The sequence below is a fragment of the Bos grunniens genome, chromosome 14, assembly GCF_055505025.1.
Source record: "Bos grunniens cultivar Pamir isolate PY7600 chromosome 14, Bosgru_T2T1.0, whole genome shotgun sequence".
Taxonomy (NCBI): domain Eukaryota; kingdom Metazoa; phylum Chordata; class Mammalia; order Artiodactyla; family Bovidae; genus Bos; species Bos grunniens.
Genome location: NC_141178.1, coordinates 21,002,354 through 21,029,911, shown reverse-complemented (window position 1 = coordinate 21,029,911; position 27,558 = coordinate 21,002,354). Strand labels below are relative to the sequence as shown.

Genomic DNA, 27,558 nt, shown 5'->3' with positions numbered 1-27,558 from the left:
ACTGTAGATTAGTGCAGCCAGTCAGGAAAACAGTATGGAGTTTTCTCAAAATATTGAAACTAGAACTACCATATATTCCAGCAATTCCACTTATGGTTATAGAGCTGAAGGAAATTAAATCACTGTCTTGAAGAGATATCTGCACCCTTGTTCACTGCAGTATTACTCACAATAGTCAAGATATGGAAACAATAAAACTCTATTGCTAGATGAATGGATTAAAAAAATGTAGTATGTTTATATATATATACACAATGGAATATTATTCAGTCATAAAAAGGAAGAAATCCTACAATTTGTGACATGTATAAGTCTTGGGGGTATTATGGTAAATGAAATAACTCGGAGAAAGACAAGCATTGTATGATCTCATTTACATGTGGAATCTAAAAAAAACATTGAATTCATAGAAACAGAGAGTAGATTGGGAATTGTCATGGGTGGGGGTGTGAAGTAAATGTCAAATTTCCAGTTATACAATGAATAAGTTCTGGGGATTTAATGTATATCTTCATGACTATATAGTTAACAATACCATATTATATAATTGAGAGTTACTAAGAGAGCAGATCATGAAAGTTCTCACCACAAAAAAGTTAACTGTATGATTAGATGAACATGTTAACTAACTTATTGCAGTAATCATCTTGCAATATATACATATATCAAATCATGTTGCACACCTTATACTTGTATGTTACGTTGGTTTATGTTATACGTCAATTATATCTCAATAAAGCTGGAAAAAAATGTGCTTTGTTAGTACTACTGAGGTTAAACCCTACCTTTAAAAGTACCCATCAGATACAGGATATTTTCACAATGCATTAGAAAGAATCAGTATACTTATTATAGTTAAACCTATTATGCTTATCAGTATATGTACTATAATAGTATAATGAGTTGAATTGTGCCCCCCCCTAAATTCATATACTCAAGCCCTAATCCTCAGAACCTCAGAATGTGACCTTATTTGGAGGTTGTGGCAGACGGAACTAGTTAACTTAATTAGTTAAGATGAGATCATTGTCCTAATCCATGATAACTGGTGTCTTTATAACAAGGAGAAATTTGGACACAGACACACACACACAGGGAGAAGCCAAACAAAGGCAAAAGTCAAGGTGATGCTTCTGCAAGCCAAGGACCCCAAAAGGTCATCAGCAAACTGCTAGAGGCTAAGACAGAGGTACGGAAAGGATTCTCCCTCACCGCCCATAGGAGGAACCACCCTACCGGCACCATGATCTTGGACTTCAAGTCCCCAGAACTGGGAGAGAATAAATTCTTCTTGCTTTTCGGTTTTGGTTTTTAAACTTATTTAATCTGTGGCTGCACTGGGTCTTCTTTGTTATGCATGGACTTTCTCTAGTTGGCACGAATGGGGGCTACTCTCCAGTTGCGGTGCATGAGCTTCTTCTTGCAGAGGCTTCTCTTCTTGAAGAGCAGGGGCTCTAGGGCACGTGGGCTTTAGTAGTTGTAGCACACGGGCTCAGTTGCCCCTCGGCATGTGGAATCTTCCTGGACCAGGGATCCAACCTGTGTTCCCTGCACTGGCAGACAAGTTTCCCCATCACTGGGCTACTAGAAGAGAAAGTGAAAGTCCCTCAGTCGTGTCCGACTCTTTGTGACCCCATGGACTGTAGCCCTCCAGGCTCCTCTGTCCATGGAATTCTCTAGGCAAGAATACTGGAGTGGGCAGCCACTCCGTTTCCAGGGGCTCTTCCCTACCCAGGGATAGAATCCGGGTCTCCTAAATTACAGGCAGATGCTTTATTGTCTGAGCCACCAGGAGTGATGGACCACCGGGGAAGACCCAATTCTTGTTGTTTTAAGTGATCCTGTCTCTGGTACTTTGTTTCAGCAGCCCTGGAAAATTAGCACACTTAGTATCAAAGAGAAAGGACTAGCAGAAATCAGAGGTAGTGACAGGTAACTGAATCCTTTCTCAATGGCCCTGCTTGGGGAAGAAAGACATGAGGTATCAACAGAGTAAACTCCCCAGTAAATTCACTCACTGAGGAATCTTTGATCACAGTGTCACCACTTGATTTTGAGGCCTGGGACAGAGCCCCATGCGCAACTCTCAAGCACAGTTTTTTGTTTGTTTTTAGGAAGGAATTTAGCCCACACAGGAACAAGGAAAGGTATTGACAAACTTCAGACTTTGATCAATTAAGGAGATAGAGCAGATATGTTACAACTCTGGGATAATCACTACAATAGAAAGAGAATGCAAAAGCTCCAAACTAGAATTCAGGAAGACATCAGAAGTGATAAAAACAACAATCTAGAAGCTGAAAAGAGGTGGGGGAAATAGAGAAGCTTGGAGAAGAAAATTTGAAGAATTCCACTGGTCCATTTCTCAGCAGAAGTAGGAGGCGCCATGCTCCCCTGAGAGGAAGGGGCCCGAGACGGACGGGAATGGCGGCCTGCAGAGGGGGGTGAAGGTTTGGAGGGTCAATGAAAGGAATGGGAGATGAGGCTAATCTTGACTGAGTCAGAGGATCGATTTGCAGTCATCAGGACCTGGCTGAGGATTAAAATCACGGTTTTGGAGGACAGCCAATCAGCTATAAAAGACTAAATCAGGCAGAAAGCTGCTTGGTGCAAACAGAATCGGAGCACAAAGAAGAAGGTGTTGAGGCTGTTCCAGCCAGGCTTTGGAGCTGTGAAGCCCAGGACAGGAAGATTGCTCTAGTCTGTGTCATGACACGTGTGCCCTCCCTTTAGAGAGAGCTGGATAATAAACTGAGACAGTCTTATGACTCAGATCCTGCTTTGATCATTCTCTAGAGGCAGCTCTACGTCGGGCAAGTTACAAATCAGCGGAGCAAATGACAGTTCTCTGAGCAGATGGGTCTGCAGGCCTGCCCCCTCCCCCCACAGCCTTCTATTGTTGGCAGCCCAGCAGTCACCAGTTGTCTTGGGATGAGTCACCACTTCTGATTGTCCCTCTCATCTAAGTTGATTCTCCTTGGCTTCAAGTTCAGAGGTGACTTCTTACTGTGTTTTTTGTCCCTCATCCCTAGGTACACTTCATTTTGAATCCTCTGGGCCTGTTTGGAAGGAACAAAGGGTGGCAGAAGGTAGGACGGACTGAAGGACATACGGACAGAATCCCACAGTCCCCAGCTGTGTGATTAAGCCTCTGTGAGTCAGCATTTTCTCACTCCTAAATTAGGGCTTGAATGCTGGGAAACTGAATGAGATAATCTATAAAGCACCTATTTTACTGTCTGACACATCGTAGGCACTCAGTAAATGGCAGATCTCTTCCTCCGTAGCTCTCAAGGTTTTGACCAGAATTCTGACTGGGGCCATGGTGTGGTAGGCAGAATAATGCCCCCGCCCCCAAATATTATTTAAATAATGCTCTCTTTTTTTAAGATTTTTTTTTTTGATGTGAACATTTTTTTAAAAATCTTTATTAAATTTGTTACAATATTGCTCCGGTTTTATGTTTTTGGGTTTGGTTGTTTTTTTTTTTTTTTTTTTGGCCACAAGACATGTGGGATTTTAGCTCCCCAACCTGTGATGGGACCCACACCCCTGGATTGGGAGGTGAAATCTTTTTTAATTTTTCCTTTGGGAGATGAAGTCTTAACCACTGGACCATCAGGGAAGTCCCTGTTCTTAATCCCCATAAGTAATAGGGTGTTCCCTAATACATATAATTCCATAATACACTTAATCCCCTGTAAATGTATTAGGTTACCTGGCAAAGGGGAATTAAGGTCACAATGGAATCAAGGTTGCTAACTCCAATTAAGGTTGCTGTTTTAAGATGATTGTAAAGTAGATTATCGTGGATTATCCAGTGTAATCACGAGAGTCCTTAAAAGTAGGAGGAGGCAGAAGAATAAGACTTAAAGGATGATGTGTTTGCAAAAGGAAGGCAGAGAAATGCAATTTCATTGACTTTGAGGGTGGAGGAAGAGGCCATAAACCAGGAAGTGTGGGCAGCCTCTAGAAGCTGGAGAAGGAACTCTCTACCAGAGTACCCAGAGAGGAACCCAGCCCTGCTGACACTTCAGTCCAGGAAGACACCCTCCTCTCCACCCTCACAGCTTTTAACTTACAGACTGGAAGGTAATAAACTATGTTGTTTAAACTGCTACATATATGGTAGTTTGTTACAATAGCAACAGGAAATGAATATACCTGGTGTCATGGGAGTTTTTCCATCCAGACTACATAAAGGAATTCAGTTAGTATCCAACAGTGCTCTGCAACCTTAGGTATTCCAACACCACCACCATGACTTCTATGCCTGGGACCAATTTGAGTCATTAACTATACACTTAGTTTAGTGGGGAGTATGGAGCAGGGGTGATGGGGCTGGGTAGGTAGTCACCCCAAGATCTGTGTTGTAAAAGAATTGACCACTGCTAGCGATTCTGTGGTGACTGTGTTGTTGTTCAGTCACTAAATCATGTCCAACTGAAAACCCATGGACTGCAGCACATCAGGCTTCCCTGTCCCTCACCTTCTCCCAGAGTTTGCCTAAGTTCGTGTCCATTGAATCAGTGATGCCAAGCAACCATCTCATCCTCTGTTGCCCCCTTCTCCTTTTGCCTTCAATCTTTCCCAGCATCAGGGTCTTTTCCAATGATTTGGCTCTTCACGTCAGGTGACCAAAGTATTAGAACTGTACTGAACCCTAAACGGCCCACCTGCTGCAGGGACCTCCTGACACCCAGGCCAGGGAGGCTCTCCCACTGGTTCTTATTTTCTACTTGACTTCTCCCTGGGCCCTGCAGTGAGTCACAAGGAAGGAGGGAAGAGCTTGAAGGGTGCTGAAGCTGGAAGCCTCCTTCCTTGAACTGCCTCTGTGTGCGAGGCTGATGCTCTGCATCTAAAATACTTTGGAAACAGCCCCTGTGCCAGCCAGGCCTGCACTCTGCCAAAATGTTTTGGAGGTTAGCATTCAAACCACAGTTCCAGAGGCTGTATCTTCCCTGTGGCCAAGCCCATGAGCCCTGGAGCAGACAGCCTGGAAGACCCAGATGCAAGTTCGTGTGCAGTCAGCTCCCTAAGGACCCGTGATGACTAGTACGGCTCTGAGCTCTGTGTGGTCACTTCCTCTGCCTTGGGCTTCACTGTCTTCCATTCTCCATCTTGTAACAATGGCATTCCTCCTGCTAACCCATCCTATCCTATCTTTGACTTTATCTCTTAGTTATAAATCTGCTCCTCTCTCTCCCTTGTTTTGAACAACTTCCCAATTCTGCATCCCCTTCTCTTATCATTCTCTCCTGGGCTGCCAGGAATCCCAGGACCTGGCCTGGGCCTCACATTCCCTCTGGCCAGGAGCAATGACTCAGGGCTCCTGCAGTGGGTACAGTTGTCCTTCCTTGATCAGGAACTGAGAATTCTGCAACAATGGAAACAGTGACAGACTTTATTTTGGGGGGCTCCAAAATTACTGCAGATGGTGACTGCAGCCATGAAATTAAAAGACGCTTGCTCCTTGGAAGAAAAGCTATGACCAACCTATTCAGTTCAGTTCAGTTCAGTCGCTCAGTCATGTCCGACTCTTTGCAACCCCACGAATTGCAGCACGCCAGGCCTCCCTGTCCATCACCAACTCCTGGAGTTCACTCAAACTCATGTCCATCGAGTCAGTGATACCATCCAGCCATCTCATCCTCTGTCGTCCCCTTCTCCTCCTGCCCCCAATCCCTCCCAGCATCAGAGTCTTTTCCAATGAGTATGACCAACCTAGACAGCATATTAAAAAGCAGAGACATTACTTTACTGACAAATGTCCGTCTGATCAAAGCTATGATTTTTCCAGTAGTCATGTATGGATATGACAGCTGGACCATAAAGAAGGCTGAGCACCAAAGAATTGATGCTTTTGAACTGCAGTGTTGGAGAAGACTCTTGAGAGTCCCTTGGACTGCAAGAAGATCAAACCAATCAATCCTAAAGGAAATCAGTCCTGAATATTCATTGGAAGGACTGATGCTAAAGCTGAAGTTCCGATACTTTGTCCGCCTGATGCAAAGAGCTAACTCGTTGGAAAAGACCCTGATGCTGAGAAAGACTGAAGGCAGGAGGAAAAGGGGATGACAGAGGATAAAATGGTTGGATGGCATCCCCGAGTCAATGGACATGAGTTTGAGCAAGCTCCTGGAGTTGGTGATGGACAGGGAAGCCTGGTGTGCTGCAGTCTATGGGATCAAAAAGAGTTGGACATGACTGAGGAACTGAACTGAACTGAATAGAGACATCCCTAATCCCCGAGACCCTAAGGCCACCCTCTATCGCCCCCATCCATCTCAGTACCACTTCCAACTCTCACTACTGAATATTCATCTCACAGTAATGATTGGCCTGCAGCCTCACCTGCCCAGTAAAACCATCAGCACCTTGAGGGCAGGAACTCCGTGTTAGTCATCTTCCAAGCCTGGAGCCCACTACAGCACCTGGCATATAACTGATGTTCACAAAGTCATAGTGACTCTGCGGTGATTGCCTCAGATCCATTCTGGAACAAAAGAGCTTAACCGCACACACTCTGCCAGGAACCAGCTGTCTGCCTGTAGAGAAACCACCTCTACTCGTAGCTGGAAAATAATGGGGTTGGGCCAGGCCTAGGGCATGTCTGAGGCTCCTGTTCTGCTAAAAGTCTGTGACTCCTGGTAGAGCTCATTGTGCTCCTGTGACCCTGTAATTGGTAGTTTTATTTGTGAGGAACAATTGCCCCAAAGCTGGGAGGAGATGGTAAATGTCATCCTAGGAACAATTCCTAACAAGCTCACCTAAAGGTCTTCAGGCTCCAGGGCCCCTGAGAGTCTAGACTAGTGGTTCTTAAGTGGAACGATGTTACTCCCTGAAGATGTTTCGGTTGTCAGCTGGGGGTTGTCTACCCCATTGGCATCTAGTGCGTAGAGGCTGGGGATGCTGCTAAACATTCTATAATGCACAGGACAGCCTCTATAACAAAGGATTTTCAGGCCCAAAGAGTCAACAGTGCTGAGGGTGAGAAATCCTGCCCTCGAGCGTGCAATTGTGTTCCCACATTTGGTCTTAACCCCAACATTTTACAATTCTGAGAACAGACAATGTGCGATGAGTTTCTTTTCCACTGGCTAGACAGGATAACCCCAACGACTATGCTTTTATTTTCTTTTTGCCCCATAGGCTATAACAAGTTTTATATTTAATATCCTTACTTCAGCTTTCCTTCTATCCACTACCTATTAAAAACAACCTCCACCACCAGTTTCGAACTTCCCTGTTGGCCCAGTGTTTGGGACTTGGCCTCCAGTGCAAAGGACGTGGGTTTGATCCCTGGTCTGGGGAGACTGCACATGCTGCAGGCAACTAAGCCTGTGCAGCCAGAGCCCGTGCTCCACACCAGGAGAAGCCACCGTGAGGAGAAGCCGCACACCGCAGCTAGAGAGTAGCTCCTGCTCGCTGTCACTGAGGAAAGCCTTCCTACAGCAACAGAGACCCAGCAGAGCCAAAATAGAGACAAATCAAAGAAAGAGACGGAAGGGTCTTCCCTAGTGGTCTAGTTAGGACTCTGCACTGCAGAGGACATGGGTTCAAACCCTGTCAAGGAACCAAGATCCCATGTGGCACAGCCAAACAAAACAAAAACCCACTTTCTCATGTATTTTTCGGAGCTATTTTTAAAATTATATTTTGTTTTTAAATTAAACTTTTTATTTGTATAGATTCATAAACAGCTGTAATGCCCAGAGCTCTCTGGGTCCTTTACCAGTTTCACAAAGAACCATATACAAGATCACAACCAGGGTGCTGACGTGGGTACAATCCTTCCATCTTACTCAGATGTGCCCAGCTGTACGTGTATCCATTTGTGCATTTGCATTTAGTCCTAAACAGCTTCACACATAGGTAGGTTCACGAAGCCATCACCATAGTCAAAACACAGAATAGTTTCACCACCACAAGGATTCCTGCCACCCTTTTAGTGACCATACCAGCATGCTCTCTTCTGACTTGGATTTATCAGCCTGCTGTGACCCTTATTAATGAGTTAGTAACACCTGTTTACTATTTGTATGAGAATTTAACATATATGGTTCTTTGAGAAAATACACTTTGGGTTTTTTTTTTTTTTTTTTTTTTTTATATTTTGGCCACACCTTGCAGCATATGGGATCTTAGTTCCCCAGCCAGGGATGGAACCCTGAATTGGAAGCACAGAGTCTTAACCACTGGGAAGCCAGGGAAGTCCTGAGAAATACACGTTGACATATTCCTTTGCCATTATGAAGTTACCCTACCTAAGCAGCAGCTCCAGGCTGAGCACCGATGACAATGGTAGACCAGTGGTTCCTAATTTCTCCATCATTGAGTACATTAATGAAAACCATCATCCTATATGCCAGGAACACAGAATGGCCGTGAGAAAGCTACTTCTCTTCTCTGTGATTCAATTTCTTCTTCTGAAAAATGGGAATAATAACAGCCCCTACTTCAAAAAGATCATGGAGAATTCAACAAGTTAATACACACAAAGCACTTAGAATAGTGTGGCATATAAATCCTTAATAAATTTTAGTTACAATATGTTCTCTCACCCACAACTACCCTATTAGGTAAGTGCTCTTATTATTCCAGTACAATAGAAGAAAAAAACGGAGCTCAGAAAGTCCGAGTAATTTCCCCAGAATCTTAATCTAGTAAGAGACAGAGTCAGGATTAGAACTCTGGGCTCTGGGACTCCAAGTATCACCTTTGCCCCACTCTGTGGGAATATCGTGCTTCTGGGCTAAGTCACTTCAGTCGTGTCCGACTCTCTGTGATTCCATGGGCTGTAGCCCGCCAGGCTCCTCTGTCCATGGGATTCTCCAGGCAAGAATACTGGAGTGGGTTGCTGTGCCCTCCTCTAGGGGATCTTCCCGACCCAGGGATGGAACCCACATCTCTTACATCTCCTGCATTGGAAGGCAGGTTCTTTACCACCAGCGCCACCTGGGAAGCCTCCTGTGGGAATATTAAGCAGGTGTTTTCAGAGTAAAAACTAGAAACTTGGATCCCAGAGGAACACAGCTTGCTGAGAAGGTGGGGATTTGGTATAGGACAAGTGGCTATCAAAAGAAACCAAAATTCTGAGATCCAAATACCCCCAACACCTTATTTCTAGAGTTTGAGGACTATTCCTCTGAACAACAGAAACCCAAAAGAAAACCTTTTGTAAAACGAATGAAATAATATTTTTTCTAAAATTTCTTCCCACACGAAGCTGCATACACATGGGGGAAAGAAATCACTATTGATCAGCTCAAATTTATTCAGCACACCTAGCAAAGGGAAGCTAGACAGCAGAAAGGCAGGAGGGGGACCCTGAGCCTCCACCCTTAGAAAGGAAAAGTTTTTGATTCACAGTTCTTTCTTTACTGACGTATTGATTTACACTGAGGCATAATGAAAAACTTCCTGGATCACGACTTAGGCAAGATAAAATCCCAGCCAATCAGTAGCCTAGGAATTGAAAGCCAGGAGTTGGGAAAGGCTGGATCGTGAGCAGAGATTGAGTCATCCTCACCAGTCCCTCCCATCTCAGCTTCCTGGAGCTGGGACAGCACAGAGCAGAGGTTCCCAACGTTGCTGGGTCACAGGAACGAGATCCCCGGTGCGCTGCACCGTGAGAAAAAGGCTGTCATGCAGCAGGTGCATGCGGGTGCTAGGAGGGTCCACGTCCCTTCTTAGGGGGGAGCTCTGCCTCCTTCCTCAGCAATGACTTCCTCCCCCACATACTCACATCCCTCTCCCCCACTTTATTTTCTCCCCATAGCACTCATTTTTACATACCATGTGCTTTCCTTATTATTTTTTTAATCTATCATGCCTCACTTAGCATTTAAGCACGAGGGCAGAGGTTTTTGTTTATTCTGTCACTCTAATATTCTCTACTGCCTAGAATAATACCTGGCACACAATAGCTTCTCAATAAATACTCATTGAATTAATTTAGAAATGGTTTTTTGTATATGTGTATGTGTGTGAAATATCCCTTCTGATGAAATGGTAATAACAACAAATGACAGGCCTTTTTCATGCCCCGATGGAAAAATTAAAAATTAACAACTCTACTTGGGGAGAATGGATACATGTATATGTATGGCTGAGTCCCTTCACTGTTCGCCTGAAACTATCACCACACTGTTAACTGGCATACCCCAATTACAGGCTTGCCAGGTAGCTCAGTGGTAAAGAGCTTGCCAGCCGGATGTACGTTCAACCCCTGGGTCAGGAAGATCCTCTGGAGGAGGAAATGGCAACACCCTCCAGTATTCCTGCCTGGGACATCCCTTGGACAGAAGAGCCTGGCAGGCTATTTTCATGGTGTCTCAAAAACAGTCAGACACGTGTTAGCAACAACAATAAATACTCCAATACAAAATAAAAAGTTTTTAAAAATGGCAATGTTATATTACCATTCATGCACTCTTACACTTTTTTTCTCTTTTTAACTTTACACAAAACAATTTTACTGGTCAATGAATTCTTAAAGTTTAGGGCTCCGGGGACTCAGAGAATCATTTCAGAAAAAGGTAGGCTTGGTTTGAACCCGGCTCTACCAGCCATTTGATCTTAGGCAAATTCCTCTATATATTTAAGCCTCAATGTTCTCACCTGCAAAACAGGAATAGTCATTGAGAGGATGATATATATAAAGCAGGGACCCGGTACAGAGTGAGTTTAGCTCAGTGAATAAATGATGCTCACCGTGTGATTCAGCTGTGCTCAAGGCAGGCCTTCTGCACTGAGGCCGCATCTCAGAAATCCGTTTGGGCTTTGCTCTCTTCGCTCCAGCTACACTGCTGACACCTGGGCCCAAGCCAGAAACGGGCCACCCAAAGGCAGTTTCCTGACATTCAAAGGAGCTAATCTTAACTCAGTATTTAACTCCCTTGCTATAAATGATAAACATTGAAAGGTTTCGAGGCCCTACTTCCAAGTTGCTCAAGTCCACTTGCCTGGAGGTGGTGACTTCTGAGATCCATATAAATTAAGAGATTGATAAATGAATTCTTTTCCCCAGTATGACTAGAAAAGAGAGGAATCAGGTCAGAAACCACTGCCAAAAGGATATCCTTCAGAAATGATGACAAAACAATTCTGAAATTAGAACATAAATAACTGAGGACATAGAAATCATTTCCTGTCAATTTGATTTGCATACATTTTTTAATCTTTTGCCTTCATTCAAGCACAACTTGCCTTTTGTTGGAGTCCATGGTATTGGAAAGCTATGTTAATGAAGAAAAATGAGTGTGAAACTGGGCGTTGCGAAAGCAGAGAGCTGTCTCTGCTGCTTAGCCTTGAGAAAGACGGAGCTGAGTCCGAGCAGAGACCGAGGAAAGTCTCTGGACTTTAACTGCTTAGGGGGAGGGGGGTATGATGAGTAACTGGAGAGGGTGAAACAGTTCTGCCACATCTGACAGGCTCTGTCCTGTGTAATTCCATCCACGGAGATGGATGTGGGCAAGACTCCTTCAGCAGCGGTTCTCATATTTTCAAAATGATCTGAAAAAATTGGGGGAACCATGGCCAGACTGCTAGCTGCCATCTAACATTGCTGTCGTTCAGTTGCTCAGTTATGTCTGACTGCGACCCCATGGACTGCGGCATGCCAGGCTTCCCTGTCCTTCACCACCTCCCAGAGTTTGCTCAAACTCATGTTCATTGAGTGGATGATGCCATCCAACCATCTTGCCCTCTGTTGAATGTTAGCCCTTTGTTTTTACTTTAATAACAGAATCTTGATTTTTAGCATAGCATGTTACCACTCAGCTAAAAGACATTTCCCAGCTTCACTTGCAGCTAAATGTGGTCATGTGACTAATTCTGACCAATGACATAGAAATGACGAATGATGCTACCAGGGAGTTTCTTTAAAGGAATGAGGCAGGTCCTTCTCCATTTTCTTCCCCCATCTTAACATCTGGAATGTGGATGCCATGCCTGGACCATAAGTTCAAAGGCCACCCGAGCATGGCAGGGCAGTAAGCTCATGGCAAAGCATTGAGATAGAGGAAGCCTGGGTCCCTAAGGACTTGGGACTTGCCATATTGGCCCAGGAAGGAAACAGAGATTTATCATGTTTTAAATCACTACTTTTTCAGGTTTCTTCTTCACAACTAAACCTAATCCTAATTGATAAAGGTTTTGACTTTTTATTTTGCCAAATAAAACTTTAAAAAATCAAACTACTGTATATCATCACATGATGAAATACCAGAATAAAGAATTGTCTTCTGAATTGAATACTTTTTTTTAATTCATCCAATAATCACTGAACATTTACTATGTGGCAGGCACTGTCATAGGGCCTGGAAGCCAGCAGTGACCATATGAAGAAGACACAGCACTTACCTTTGTAGGGCTAACACTGCGGTGACACTATGTAAAGCTTGCCAGGGACTTCCCTGCTGGTCCAGTAGTTAAGAATCTGCCTTCCAGTGTTGGGGGCGGGGGGTGGCAGGCGCATGCTGGATCCCTGGTCAGGGAACTAGGATCCCATACGCTCCAGAGCAGCTGGACCTGTGCACTACAACTGGAGAAGCCCATATGACTCAGTGAAAGATCCCCCTGTCGCAGCTTAGACCCAATGCAGTCAAAAATAAAATTCATAAACAAATATTTTGGCTCTGTTTCTCATTTTACTGCAAGCCAATGATAACTTGAAGAAGTTCTTCTGATAGAAGAACTGTACAAAAAAGATCTTCATGATCCAGATAATCACGATGGTATGATCACTCACCCAGAGCCAGACATCCTGGAATGTGAAGTCAAGTGGGCCTTAGGAAGCATCACTATGAACAAAGCTAGTGGAGGTGATGGAATTCCAGTTGAACTATTTCAAATCCTGAAAGATGATGCTGTGAAAGTGCTGTACTCAATATGCCAGCAAATTTGGAAAACTCAGCAGTAGCCACAGGACTGGCAAAGGTCAGTTTTCATTCCAATCCCAAAGAAAGGCAATGCCAAAGAATGCTCAAACTACCGCACAATTGCACTCATCTCACATGCTAGTAAAGTAATGCTTAAAATTCTCTAAGCCAGGCTTCAGCAATAGGTGAACCGTGAACTTCCAGATGTTCAAGCTGGTTTTAGAAAAGGCAGAGGAACCAGAGATCAAATTGCCAACATCCTCTGGATCATCGAAAAAGCAAGAGAGTTCCAGAAAAAAAATCTATTTCTGCTTTATTGACTATGCCAAAGCCTTTGACTGTGTGGATCACAATAAACTGTGGAAAATTCTGAAAGAGATGGGAATACCAGACCACCTGACCTGCCTCCTGAGAAATCTGTATGCAGGTCAGGAAGCAACAGTTAGAACTGGACATGGAAAAACAGACTGGTTCCAAATAGGAAAAGGGGTACATCAAGGCTGTATATTGTCACCCAACTTATTTAACTTATATGCAGAGTACATCATGAGAAACGCTGGGCTGGAAGAAGCACAAGCTGGAATTAAGATTGCCAGGAGATATATCAATAACCTCAGATATGCAGATGACACCACACTTATGGCAGAAAGTGAAGAGGAACTCAAAAGCCTCTTGATGAAAGTGAAAGAGAAGAGTAAAAAAGTTGGCTTAAAGCTCAACATTCAGAAAACGAAGATCATGCCATCCAGTCCCATCATTTCATGGCAAATAGATGGGGAAACAGTGGAAACAGTGGCTGACTTTATTTTTCTGGGCTCCAAAATCACTGCAGATGGTGACTGCAGCCATGAAATTAAAAGATGCTTACTCCTTGGAAGGAAAGTTATGACCAACCTAGATAGCATATTCAAAAGCAAAGACATTACTTTGCCAACAAAGGTCCATCTAGTCAAGGCTATGGTTTTTCCTGTGGTCATGTATGGATGTGACAGTTGGACTATAAAGAAAGCTGAGCACTGAAGAACTGATGCTTTTGAACTGTGGTGTTGGAGAAGACTCTTGAGAGTCCCTTGGACTGCAAGGAGATCCAACCAGTCCATCCTAAAGGAGATCAGTCCTGGGTATTCATTGGAAGGACTGATGTTGAAGCTGAAACTCCAGTACTTTGGCCACCTGATGTGAAGAGCTGACTCACTGGAAAAGACCCTGATGCTGGGAAAGATTGAAGGCAGGAGAAGAAGGGGACGACAGAGGATGCTGTGGTTGGATGGCATCACCAACTCAATGGACATGGGTTTGGGTGGACGCTGGGAGTTGGTGATGGACAGGGGGGCCTGGTGTGCTGCGGTTCATGGGGTCGCACAGTCGGATACAACTGAGCGACTGAACTGAACTGAATGATAACTTGGTCAGGACTGATACTGGTCCACATGACATATCTGAGAACCACTGCCTAAAGTGGGATTATGGCATTGTCTGCAAACTCAGATACATATTAAGCATTGCCTGTAGCTCACATATTAACTACTGCTTCCAAAATGTAGGTAGACTCAAAAAAAGGAAATTCATTTAAAAGCATTACTGAATTCATAATATCTTCCTGTCAATTTGGTGGGGGGTGGGGTCAATTTTTCTCAATCACTAAACACTGAAAGTTTGGGACATTATACTGAATACTGAAATTTTTTGGCATTATAAAATAATCACTGTACTCAAAATGTGAGAAAACAAGTATCTTTTTTTCTCATAACCATTTTCATTCCTAAGGATTGTGAAAGATCACTGAATCCTGTTTCCATAGTTTTCCATGTGAGCCCTGAGAAGACTCTCCCCTTTAAAATTCTTGGCTTAGAGACCCTGATAGTTTCTCCCTATTCAGGGTACACTTTCTAAGCTATTTAGAGTCGCTTGTCCCTTAAGGATTCCCCTGAGATACTGCCTTTGCTAAGATCTAATGGCATTAATCCATACAGGTTGGAACGGAGCTGAATAGTCAAAACCTCTGTCCTCATAACCCATAGGACAGTGTTAAAAGGGACAAGTTGCTGAGCAGGTGAGGCAGAAATCATCTGCCAAGGTCTCACCGTGGGCACAGATTCCCCACTCCAAGAAAGAAACACCGTAATGGACCTTGGGACCACACGGTCCTTTGAAGTGACCACCTCTCGGCAAAGAGTTGAAAGCAATGCAGTTGACCTCAGAACAGTCTGAGCACTGAATTTCACAGGGAATAAAAGACCAGGTGAAACTTTCAGTTCCCAGGCATCCTGACAGACAGTCCTTGTGCAGTCCAGCCTTAGAAAGAAGATCCTTCCAACCAATTACCTTGGGAGAGATTGCAAGAACACTTATAAAGCAAAGACGGCAGGCAGTTCTGGGAGAGCATTTATGGTCTGTGTGATAAACAAATGTCAGAAGGATCTGATGTTATATCTCATAGATGTGTGTGTGTGTGATCATATATGTAAAAGAGCACAAACAGGCAAGATGGGTGAGAGGCAGCAGGAAATGGGAGGTGCCCTTTCTGATGGGAGGACCAAAGAAACACCTGTGTGGCATGGCCTGTAGTTCTGGCCAGTCTGTGGACTCCAGTAACCTCAGGATGGACCCAGACTTGTGAATTTCCTCAGTGACACCACTGAGATTCAGTCACTCCTGAATTCATCTCAAGTGTCGTTTCCCAGAGTGAATTCTTCAGAACATTACGTTTCCAGAATGCTAACTGGGATTCTGTTATACCCAAGCAGGAGGAGAAGGGGATGACAGAGGATGAGACAGTTGGATGGCATCACCGACTCGATGGACATGAGTTTGAGCAAGCTCTGGGAGTGGGTGATGGACAGGGAAGCCTGGCATGCTGCAGTCCAAGGGGTCGCAAAGAACTGGACACGACTGAGCGACTGAACTGACTGATTCTGTTATAAGTTTGGGCAACTCTTCATTAAACAAAGGTGTCTTTGTTATTATTTTCTTTTAAAAAGTATTTACTTATTTGTTCGGCTGCACTGGGTCCTCGTTTTGGCACGCAGGATCTTCCATTGTGGGGCACGGACTCTCTGGTTCAGGCACACGGACTCCAGAGCAGTCGCGGTATGTGGGCTTAGTTCCCAGACCAGCGACTGAACCCATATCCCTTGCACTGCAAGGCCCTACTATACAGCACAGGGAACTATATTCAATATCCAGGGATAAGTCATAATGGAAAAAATATTCAAAAGAAAGTTTATATATGTACATGTATGTATAACTGAATGTTATATATGTACAGGTACATACACATATAACTGAATCACTTTGTTGTACAGCAGAAATTAACACAACACTGTAAATCAACTATATTTCAATTAAAAAAAAAAAAAGAAATGGGTTTCTGTATCCTCAGGTCTGTTACAGGTTCAAACAATCACGAATCATCCTTTGTACATCATACATTTCCAGGGTTTCCTCTGGCTCTCTTCCACACCTTTGCAGTTCATAAGGTGAGCCCAGAAAACCAGCAAGTTGATATGCCCATAGCAGATACCCAAGGTCTTGGCAGTGGTGCCATGAACACCAGGGAGGAAGCCCCGCCCAGGGCTTGGAACGAAGCCTGCTCCTGGCTGTGCCTGACATGAGAAAAAGCGACCTTGTTTCAATTTGTTCTCACCACACAAATAACTTTCTCCTTTATTCCCAGAACACGCTGGCATTTTTTCAAGGGGTGATATGCCAGAGGGGTTTCCCCGACAACCGAACTAGAATTTGTGTGCTTGTCCTTTCCTGCACCAAGTTCATCTTGAAGCAGGAGGCTGGAGGGGTAGCTTCAGGGTCTCGTCCCCCTTCAGACTTTAATGAACCATCAGCTTCTGGGGTCCAGATTCTTTTGAAGCTGTGCTGTGTACTGGGTGCAGAATTTTCATCCTCAATTGTTTACGGATCAAAGCCATTTTTCCAACAAAAAACACATTTAATTGTGCCAGAAGGTGGAATTTTCGTGTCTCTATTCCATAGTTAAGGTCAAGTGGATTTAAGTGAGCTTCATGAAAACAAATACCAATATCCCCACATTATCTGAATAGGTGGAAAAACAACTCCAGGTTCTAGTAGTATAGGGAGGGCCATTTTTTTAAGGTGTGACTTTTATAAAGAGTTTTTGAGGATGTACCTGCTTTTGTATATTTTCTAGCAGAGAGACTGCAATGTTCAAGCATCGTTGTGTATCTGGGAATGTCTGGCATGGATTCCGGGTGCCTCATGTGGCCCCAGGGTGTCTAGCATAGATCCTGGAGACATCTGCTGTGGATCCAAGGCATCTGGCACAACCTGGGATTGTCCAGTGTGGATCGGGGTGTCCGAAATGACCCCGGGGTATCTAGCATGGACCCTGGCGTGTCCAGCACAGAATGTGTCCAGCATGGGCCTTAGGGTATCTCTGCTAGGATAACTCTTGCTCATTGTAAAAATGGTTTTCTTTTCATAGCCTCTTCCTTCTTCATGTGATAAGTTTGAAAAGTAACTCCTTTTTCTGGTTCCTGTGAAGATTGGGGATTGGGGCAAGGATCATAACTAATTTTGCATTCTTCATCTCATGCTATTCATTTCTGGCACCACTGTTACTAGTGACTTAGACTCGAACTGTTAAGGTTTACATTGGGTAATATTTTTCCTGCTCCTTTAGAAATGTTTGGAAACGAGATTATTGAAACCAATTGATTTAACTTTAGATACACAGTTGGAAACCTCTGGCCTTAGTGGATGGTTTTGGCATAAATATCATTCACACTCGCCTTTATCCAGGGACGACTGCACACTTTCTTTAATCTGTGTCAATGTGCCTAAAAATGCAGGGGTCAGCACAGTCCTGGGGAGACCGAGGTCATATTCTTGTGCTTCCATTTGGATAATAATTGTGAAAAAATATTATATGCATATTTGTGATCATCCAGATGATTTCAGCTCAGTAGAATTCCATGATTTGGTGACCATGTTTGCATTATTTTTAAGGCTCTGTTGGTACCAAGTGCTTTAACAGTCTTGAAGTACGAAGAAAGGAATGTACAAACAAGACCTCTGCACTACGTATGTGAAGGGGAAATGGCCTCGTGGAAGAAGAGTCATTTAAATGGAGAAAAGGTAAGAGATCTGAATCATCCCCCAACACAAGGAAATACAGGGGGCTGATCTGGAAACAAGGGCATCCCAGCATAAGCAGTTGTGCTCCCGTCCTTAGAGCAACCCACCTGCAGTAAGAGTACTGCATGCTGAAAGCTGGAATCGCTGTTAAGATGAAGAGTAACTGTGACAGTGACCATGACTCAAATGATGGTCCACTGTGTTCCAACATCAAATGCATCAAGTGGATGAAAGTGAAATAGAAAATAAGCAAACGTATCTTTCTACCATGAAAACTAACAGTCGTGAATCAGCTTCTACAAAATTACCTGTGAAATTAATGCTATTATTCAGAATGCAAATGAATAATAATTATTCATTATTTTAAAATTTAATAATTATTCAGCTATTCTTCAGGCTTTCTTGTTTGTGAATTTCTCCTTTGTGAATTATTCTTTGTCTTACAACTGTGTATGAGTTGTAAGGAGTGGCTCTACCTAATTTAATGTGTATATATTTAAGCATATTTTAAGTCTGTTATCCACAGGTCAATTAATCTTTAAACCTGTGAGGTTGGCATTATTTTTCCCATTTCTATAGGGAAACGGGAGCTTAGAAGATATACAAATTTGTCTCAGCAAATACGCAATCCAGAGTAGAAATCAGGTTATTATAATTCTCACAACCTTCTACAGCCTTCCTAAAGCCAAAGATGCATCCTTGGATAGGACATGTGGCCTTTGGATCATTTGGTCAAAAAAGAATTCACCCAAAAGCAATTCACTGGAAGACCCATTTGCCAAAAGCTAATTAGTCAAATGGGCTTCCCAGGTAGCTCAGTGGTAAAGAACCTGCCTGCCATTGCAGGAGACGCATGTTCCACCCCTGAGTTGCGAAGATCCATGAAGAAGGAAATAGCAACCCATTCCAATATTGTTGCCTGGGAAATCCCATGGATGGAGGAGCCTGGTGGGTCTCAAGAGAGTCAGGTTCACAGGGTCTCAAAAGAGCCGGATATGACTGAGTAACTAACCAACAACAATTAATCAAATACTCTTTTCACTGAAAAACAAAAAAGCCAAACAATCAATCCCCCAAGTACTATCAGTCAATTATTTTAAAGGCAGTTCAGAAAAGTCTGCTGGAACAATATGCTGTCCACGCAGATTCAGAAAAAGGCAGGGCAGGGGCTGGAAGTGGAACAGGGGCAGAGTGGAAGTCCAGCAAAAATGGATTTAAAGGAAAGTCTCATCATTGACACTTAAAAGAATCCCGGACTAGCAATTCTGAGATAAAGCAGCCACAGCAAAGTTGAGGCAGAACCCAAACTAGGGGCAAAGTCTTAGGTATTCAGTGGATTCACTAACAGGATTCATTTATTTGTGAAGAGTTGGGCTTTGAACTGATAGTTCTTTCCTGTGAAGTCTCTATCTTGAGTGGGAAGCCCATCTCACCTGGGCTTCCAGAGTTCAGCCAGGTCCTCACTCCAACCTGAGAGGTAAACAGAGGTGGGGGAGGCAGGAAGTCTGGTATCGAGAACTTTCCTTAAGGCTCCTGTCTCCCCATTGCTGCTCTCTGCTCTGCACAGGTCGCATGGTCGCCCAGCATTTATTAATGTGCCTTTAAGAATTCATGTTCCCAGGGCTTCCCTGGTGGCTCAGTGGTAAAGAATCCGCCAACCAATGCAGAGAACACAGGTTCAAACCCTGGTCCAGGAAGATCCCACATGCCTCAGAACAACTAAGCCCATGCACCACAAGTATTGAGCCTGTGCTCTAGAGCCCATGAGTTGCAACTATTGAGCCCACGTGCCACAACCACTGAAGTCCACATGCCTAGAGCCCATGCTCTGCAACAAGAGAAGCCACCACAATGAGAGGCCTGAGCACCGCAACTACAGAAAACCCACGTGCAGCAATAAAGACCCAGCACAGCCATAAATAAATCAATCTTAAAAAAAGAATTCATGTTTCCAGAGCAAGGGAGAAAGTCCGAGCAATGGCCACCAGCAGAGGCAAAGGATTTAGTTACCAGGGGAGGATGAACTGATCCACCCAACAGGAGGTCCTTAGAAGAATCTATGTGATGGCACTACTAAGTCTGGGTTGCATGGAACAATTTGGGGGACCCAAATTGGATTCTGGAGAGTCTCAGCGATTTCAGGAAAAAGAGGTGGCAGGAGATAAAGGAAGAAGTCATACTTTGTTCACTGTTGCTGGAAGATTTTTCAGTGTTTGGGTCAAAATGAATGGGGACATATTTGGATTCTTTTTTTTTCTTCCCTGATTGGCTTTCCTAAACTTCACCTGGCTCTGCTTGGCTTGATGATTTTCCAAAGAAATCAGATAGGCATCTTAAAAGTCAGCCAGAAAAATAAGACACAGATGTGTGCTACATAATGACATTTCATAGTGTTCAAAATTAAGACATACACTAAATGAAACTTCCAGATAACAAAATGGCATAGAGAACAAATTCTTCTTTCGGGGAGAATCACCTTCTGTTTCTCAAAGCACATTTCACTTTTAAGAACACTATGCCACATGGCAATGTTCATCTGTGTTAGTTTCTCAGGGCTGCAGTTAACAAAGTACCACAAACTGGGTGGCTTGAAAGAAACAGAAATTTGTTTTCTCACATTTGTTTCAGAGGCTGGCAGTCTGAAACGAAGATGTTGGCAGAGCTGGTTCTTTCCGGAGGCCCTGAGAGAGAAAGCCTGTTCTATGTCTCTCTCCCAGCTTCTGGGAGTTGCTGGCAATCCTTGGTATTCCTTGGCTGGTAGAGGCATCACTCCAGTCTCTGCCTCTGACTTCACATGGTATTCTCCTCTTTGTGTCTGCATCCAAATCTCCCTCTTATAAGGACATTTGTCACTGGATCAGAGTTCCCCTTAATCCAGTGCAAAATCATCTTAACTTGATTATACCTGCTAAGACCCTGTTACCAAATAAGATCACATTCACAGGGGTTAGGCTCACTGGGGCTCAGGACCTGAACAGATCTTTCTGGAAGATACAAGTCTATCCACTATCTCATCCAATACAAAACCATCTGAACCAGCAAATCCTTTTTCTATACTATAACTCAAGGTTTTACTTTTTTTAAACCAGGCTCAGTGAACTCCAATTTTCCAAATGGAAAATGTTATAACTGCAATTGCAACTAGCTCTGTTCCACTCAAGCCCTTCAGTAACATCTACTTCTATACCATCCCAACAGAAAAACCTGCACCAAAGAAAATTAAAACTTAGGTAACAAAATAAATAAATACTCATGGCATCATTTTGAGGCATAATTAGGGAGTCAAGTGACTCATCAAGGCAAAAGGATTACACTTCATCCAGAATTAGATTCTCGATTTGTTGTATGAACCAATCATTAGAATTAACCTCTAAGACATGTATTTTCAGAGTGCATTGGATTTAATCATCCTAATGTGTCCTGTGACTATGGCAAGCTAAGTCAGTTTGGGCATTGTGGAATACAAATCCAGTTCAGATGTGTATTCAGAATTACACCCAGAGAAAGAGATTAAATAGATATGCTTTTCTTTTAAGAGGACTGTTACCAGGCTTTTAAAGATGCCCAAGCACTTCATTAATGGTTAATGTGTTCACCGGGCTTGTACAAATTCAACAACCCAGAGACACATTCAAATATGTTTATTTAACCACTCTGGAGATTTAAAAAAAAGAAAATTGGGTCTTTCTGGATAACAATAAATCATTAGCTCCCCCTCCCCACCATGCTGGCTATGGAAGAGCCCCTTGCCAGTGCCCTGCCCATATTCCAAAACATGGAGGGAGGTGGTTCCTCTCCACTCACTCGCAACATCATCTCCACTTCAAGTCCTGATTCAAGGAGGTCCCTGGCAACACAGAAAGTGTTCTCGAGGCCTAAAAGAGCAGCCTGAGAAAGTAGGACTCTCTCCTCATTGATGAAGGTGTAGTTTCTGCCTCCTCCTTGTTTATCTTCCTCCATCCTCTTTTATTCTCCCAAGGCTGATCAGAGTGCAGTGGAAATAATGGTCAGAAGGGGAAAAAAGTAACATAGGGAAATGGGGAAACAGTGATTGGTTCCGCCTGGGGAGAACCTAGGGAGTTTTAACAGAGGGCATGGCTTCGGGGTTGGATTCGTACAAGAACGAGCAAACGTGAAGGTAAAATGTTTCATCTGAGCAAGTGAGACTCGAGACGTAGAAAAGAAAGGAAAGGGCAGACCGAGGAAGCATGTGAGGACTCTAGTGTGGAGCTGGAAGGACAGAAGGTTCAGGCCAGAGGGCCATGGGCCTGGAAGGCCAGGCTGAAGTTTTCATCATCCGTCCAGTAAGAAACAGAGGTCACAAAGCACCCGGGGGTGTGAGTGACAGGATCACATCCATGCTCCAGACAGACTCTGGCAGGAGCGTGTGGAATGACTGAAGAAATGAAAGGTCAGAAGTAAACGAGAGGACTTCCCCAGTGGTGCAGTGGATAAAAAAACCCACCTGCCTATGCAGGGGACATGGGCTCAATCCCTGGTCCGGGAAGATTCCACATGCTGTGGAGCAACCACACGCCTAGATGCCGTGCTTTGCAACAAGAGAAGCCACCGCAGGGAGAAGGCTGAGCACAAGAAGAGTAGTCCCCACCCCCTGCAACCAGACAAAGCCCGTGCACAGCAACAAAGACCCAGCACGGCCAACGTAAATAAATATAAACGTGTTTTTAAAACGAAGTAAACGACAGGCTCAGAGCCTCCATGGAGGTAATCCCAGTCCTGCTTCCCCTGCCCCTGGAGCGAAGCCCACACTCTTGCCCATCACCCATGAGGTGGGGGCTACACATTCCGTCCCCTACAAGCTCATTCCAGCCTTAGGGCCTCTGCACTCGCCGGGGCTGTCCAGGAGCCCATCGGCCCCGAACGTCCACAAGGCCCGCCCTGCTTTCCACTCACAGTTGAACTCACATATCACTTCCTCAAAGAGGCCTTTCCTGAGCACCCAATCTGTTAGCCCCATCCTATCCCCAGTCCCATCTCTTTCATTACCTAGGTTTGTTTCCCCCCCCCCCCCCACCCGCCACGGTGCTTACAAATATCTAAAATTACCTTGGTAATTACCATTACTATCACCATCACACCCCATCTGAACATAAGTTCCAAGAGCAGAGTCTTGTCTGTCTGGTTCTCTTCTACAATATCTAAAGCAGTGCCCCCTACCACCCACAGTGGGTGCCGAAGAGTATTTGTGGAAAGGAAGGAAGGAAAGGAGAAAGAAAGTTGCTCACTAGCTGAGAAATCCAAAACAATTCAACTGAGCTTGTGGTCTGGGGAGGGACAAGCCTGGGGTGATGAGAGAAGTGCCTGCCTTGCCACCAGATTGCCCCACGTGCAGGAAGGTCAATGGGAGGCTATTCAAAGGGGAGAATGCAGGAGGCCCTGAATTAGGGCACTAGTCGGGGCCTAAAGAAACCAATTCAATCCAAGAGGCATTTCAGAGACAGTCTGTGGGATTTGGTTCCACATCAGATATGCAAAAAGAGAGATAAAAGTGGGTGTAAAACAAAAATAACTCTGAAGTCTCGCACCCAGATAACCAAAGGATGACTGTGGTAAACAGAGAGGGAATGCACAACAGGATAGGCAGGTGTGTAGAAGAAGAGGTTAATTTGTTTGTGGGAAAACTGAATTGGAAGCACCTGGCTGACAGCAGGGTTTCCCCGGTGGCTCAGGGATAAAGAATCTGCCTGCAACCTCAGAAGACTGGGGTTTGATCCCTGAGTTGACAAGATCCACTGGAGGAGGGAATAGCAACCCACTCCAGTATTCTTGCCTGGAGAATCACATGGACAGAGGAGCCTGGCAGGCTCCAGTCTAAACAGTCGCACAGAGTCAGACATGGCTGAAGAGACTTAGCACGCATGCACAGCTAACAGCAGCCAGATATCTTTGGAGCAGTTGGAAATATGATGATTTCCTCTTAATGAAAGAGAGCCTGGAAAGGACATGAAGAGCCACATACCTATAGGAGGAGGGTGAGGGGGAACCAGGAAAGAGGAGTCAAAAAGGGAAAACGAGGCAGAGAAAACATAAGCAGAGGTAGAAGGGAAGCTCACCAGTGGTGGGGGTGCTGAAACCAAGGGAGAAGGTTGATTTTGATCTTTGATGTGGGCAGAAGAGATTAGCCAGATCAACGCACTGCATAGAGCTCCGACTCTGCATTTACAATACCACTCTTTGTGAGAAGAGTTTCAGTAGATTCCCAGGCACATAAATCTCCTGTAATGCAATCTGTGAAGGAATCCATGTGGACCCATGGGCATCACCCCTGTGAGACTTGGGAAAAGGGGAAACTGCTGCAAATAGTAATTCCCATGAGGCTCACTGCACCACAGTGATCAAGCCCTTTGTTTCTGACCCAGGAATCTCCTGTCTTAACAGCTTCCAAGACAGTGTCACAGGCTAACTAGCCAGGTAAGACTCAGAATTTCCACAGTTGTTAAAACTGCCATGCTCTTCTAGACCCTTGCCATTCCTTCTTCAAGGGGTGGTGTATAATTCCCTCCCTTTGAACCTGGCCAGGCTTGTGACTCACTTGTAAGCAAGAGAATGCAGGAGACGTGACACCCCCATGAGTTCCAAGGCTAGGTCGTGAGAGTTAATACAGCTTCTGCCTTTATAGCTGGGACATGCGCTAGAGCTCAGAACAGTTATGTAAACAATCTGACTGTCCCGAGGCCACCATGCCATGAGGAAGCCCAAACTAGCCCAGGCAGAAAGACCATATGGAGAAGCCCCCGGACTGTACTCAGAGGGAAATGCCCAGCCAGCTCCAGCTGCTCCACCCGAGAGCAAAACCCCAACAATTTCATTCACTAAATAACTATAGGGACTTTTTGCTCTTCAAATATTTTGAAGAGCATCCTCCAAGGATGAAGATTTGCAACTACTGAATATGGTCAAAAAAATAGGTCTAGAGATGTAAACAGATTGTATATGTCTGGGAAAAAGGCAATTTGCCCATAATCACATGAAAAGAACAGCAACCTCACTCACAGAGATGTACATTAAAACTACCCATTTTCTTACCCATTAAAGTGACAAAACTCCCTATGTTGGACAGTATACTCTGTTGGCAAAAATATGGGACAACAAGCACTTTCAGACACTGCTGATGGGAATGCAAAATGGTAGAAATCCTGTGGAGGGGGATCTGGCAATACCAGTTTGCATTCAGCCTTTGGCCGAGTCATCCCACTTTTAATAATCTATCTAAAGATACATTAGAAGAAGTGAAAAAATGCATGGACAAGACTAGCTGCCTAGTAAAAGTCTAGGGACAACCCCAGTGAACTGTGACACAGCCACAGAACGGAGTACTATGCAGTTACAAAAAAAGAACGAGTAATTTATATACTGCTTTGAAGTGGTCTCTGGAGTATACTGTTAAGTGAAAAGGCCAAGGCACAAAACAGAGGGTATAGTATGCTACCTTTTATCTTTAAAAGGGAGAACATGTGACTGTATGTGTTTGTGTGTGTGTACATATTGTATAAATACATCAAAGTGAAAGTCGCTCAGTCCTGTCCGACTCTTTGCGACCCTATGGACTATCCAGTCCATGGAATTCTCCAGGCCAGAATACTAGAGTGGGTTGCCTTTCCCTTCTCCAGGGGATCTTCCCAACCCAAGGATCAAACCCAGGTCTCCCACACTGCAGGCGGATTCTTTACCAGCTGAGCCACAAGGCAAGCCCTAAATGTAGAGGAGGGCAAAGGGTATAGAGGGGTAGAAATAGAAGTTGGACTTCTTAAATGGAGCTTGTTGTGCAGATTTGCCATTGGACCCACGTAAAATTTTTACCGAAGTATAAAACAAATTAAACTAAAATTTTCAAAAGCAACAATTTGGCCACAAAGTTTACAAATGCACTTACCTCTCTAATAGCAAGTTGATAGCTTAACCATATACAGCAAGAAATTATTTCAAATTACTGTTAAACATAGCATTATAACTATATAGTTCTATTATGCTATACCCTAAGGACAAAACCCCACAAAAATCTAAAAATATTTTCAGTAGCATATTGTTAGATATACAAAAAGTAAATAAGGACTTATAATGTTGTTAGGAACCAAGACTTTCAGCATTTAAAAAGAAAAGAATATAAAATAAATAAGGAAAGCCCTACAATTGAAAATTTTGAACTGATAATATCAATACAAATATCTCTTTAAAAAAGAAAACAGGGAGGAGGGTTCAGGATGGGGAACACATGTATACCTGTGGCAGATTCATTTCGATATTTGGCAAAACCAATACAATATTGTAAAGTTTAAAAATAAAATTAAAAAAAAGAAAAAGAAAACAACTCCTAGCTCTGTCCACTGCAAAGGTTCATAAACAACAAACCCAATAGCAATGAACACTCCAAGTGCCCAAGCTGTAGTCTCTAAATATCATATTTCAATGAAAAGAACCAGGACTCCTCAGGGAAATGGTTAATTCCAAGTCTAGCACAGGAAAAAATACAATATAAGTCTAGAAAAAATATCACAGCAGAAAGCAAGGACTATCAAAGACCGAGTTGTGTATAAAGGAATTGAACTGAGAAGCTCCCTTTCATCAAAGATGGAACCGTTTAGAAACATACACATACATAGATAATAATAGGTGCAACAAACTAAAACTCATCAAATATGCTAAAAATCCATGAATTCATAATGATATTTCCACTTTCGGAGGAAACCAGGAAAAAAATTCAGTTCAGTTCAGTTCAGTAGTTCAGTCGTGTCCAACTCTTTGCGACCCCATGAATTGCAGCACGCCAGGCCTCCCTGTCCATCACCAACTCCTGGGGAAAGAAGTGGACATTTAACTGCCTTTTCAGGGAAACCAAAAGGGCAACAAGGAAAAGTTATTCTTTATAAAATATCTAATGAATGTTGAAGAAATGTTAGAATGTCACCATTTTGCAATTCCTAATAAAATAACTGATGTGAGCAATGATTATCAATGACTGAAAGCTAACAAGGAACTTAACAGTGGATGGTTATTAGATTGTCACAGGCAATCTTAACAACAGAAAATTGAGAGATAACCAGATAAACATCAACCAAACACAACGTGTGGACATTGCTTGCATCCCAATTCAAACCAATTGTAGAAAAAACATTATGAGGTCATGGGTGAGATTTGGCCAGTGAATGAATCTGGTTATATCAGAGGTATTTTCATCAATTTTTTAGGTGTGCTAATGGTATTGCAGTTCAGTTGAAACATAGAATTGATGATATTACATTTCAACCTACAAAAATAACAGTTTCATATAATTCAACATTGTATCTTTTTAAAAAGAATCCTTATGTTTTAGACAGCCATACTAAAGTATTTACGGATGAAGTTACACGACTTCCCAAACTTGCTTCAAAATAATCCAGTGGGTGAACACAGATGGATGCATAAAGGAGACAAGATTTGTTGTGTGTTGATAATGTTGAAGCTGGATGATGATGGTACAAAGGGGTTCATTACACTATTCTCCCAGTTTGAAGTATGTGTATTCATTTGTATAGTTTTAAAGTTTTAAACTTTTATGTAAGTT

The 27,558-nt window shown here is 43.5% G+C and overlaps 1 protein-coding gene and 1 long non-coding RNA gene across 2 annotated transcripts in view; one reads left to right on the top strand and one right to left on the bottom strand.

Moving 5' to 3' along the window:
• The window catches only part of BAALC (BAALC binder of MAP3K1 and KLF4), an 88,179-nt gene that overhangs the window by 45,873 nt on the left and 14,748 nt on the right, over positions 1 to 27,558 (bottom strand). The window lies entirely within an intron of this gene.
• On the top strand, positions 982 to 27,558 carry LOC147359171 (uncharacterized). The gene is made up of 4 exons (XR_015140182.1): positions 982 to 1,189; positions 3,033 to 3,153; positions 17,868 to 17,996; positions 27,328 to 27,558. It is a non-coding gene; the product is annotated as an uncharacterized LOC147359171 (long non-coding RNA).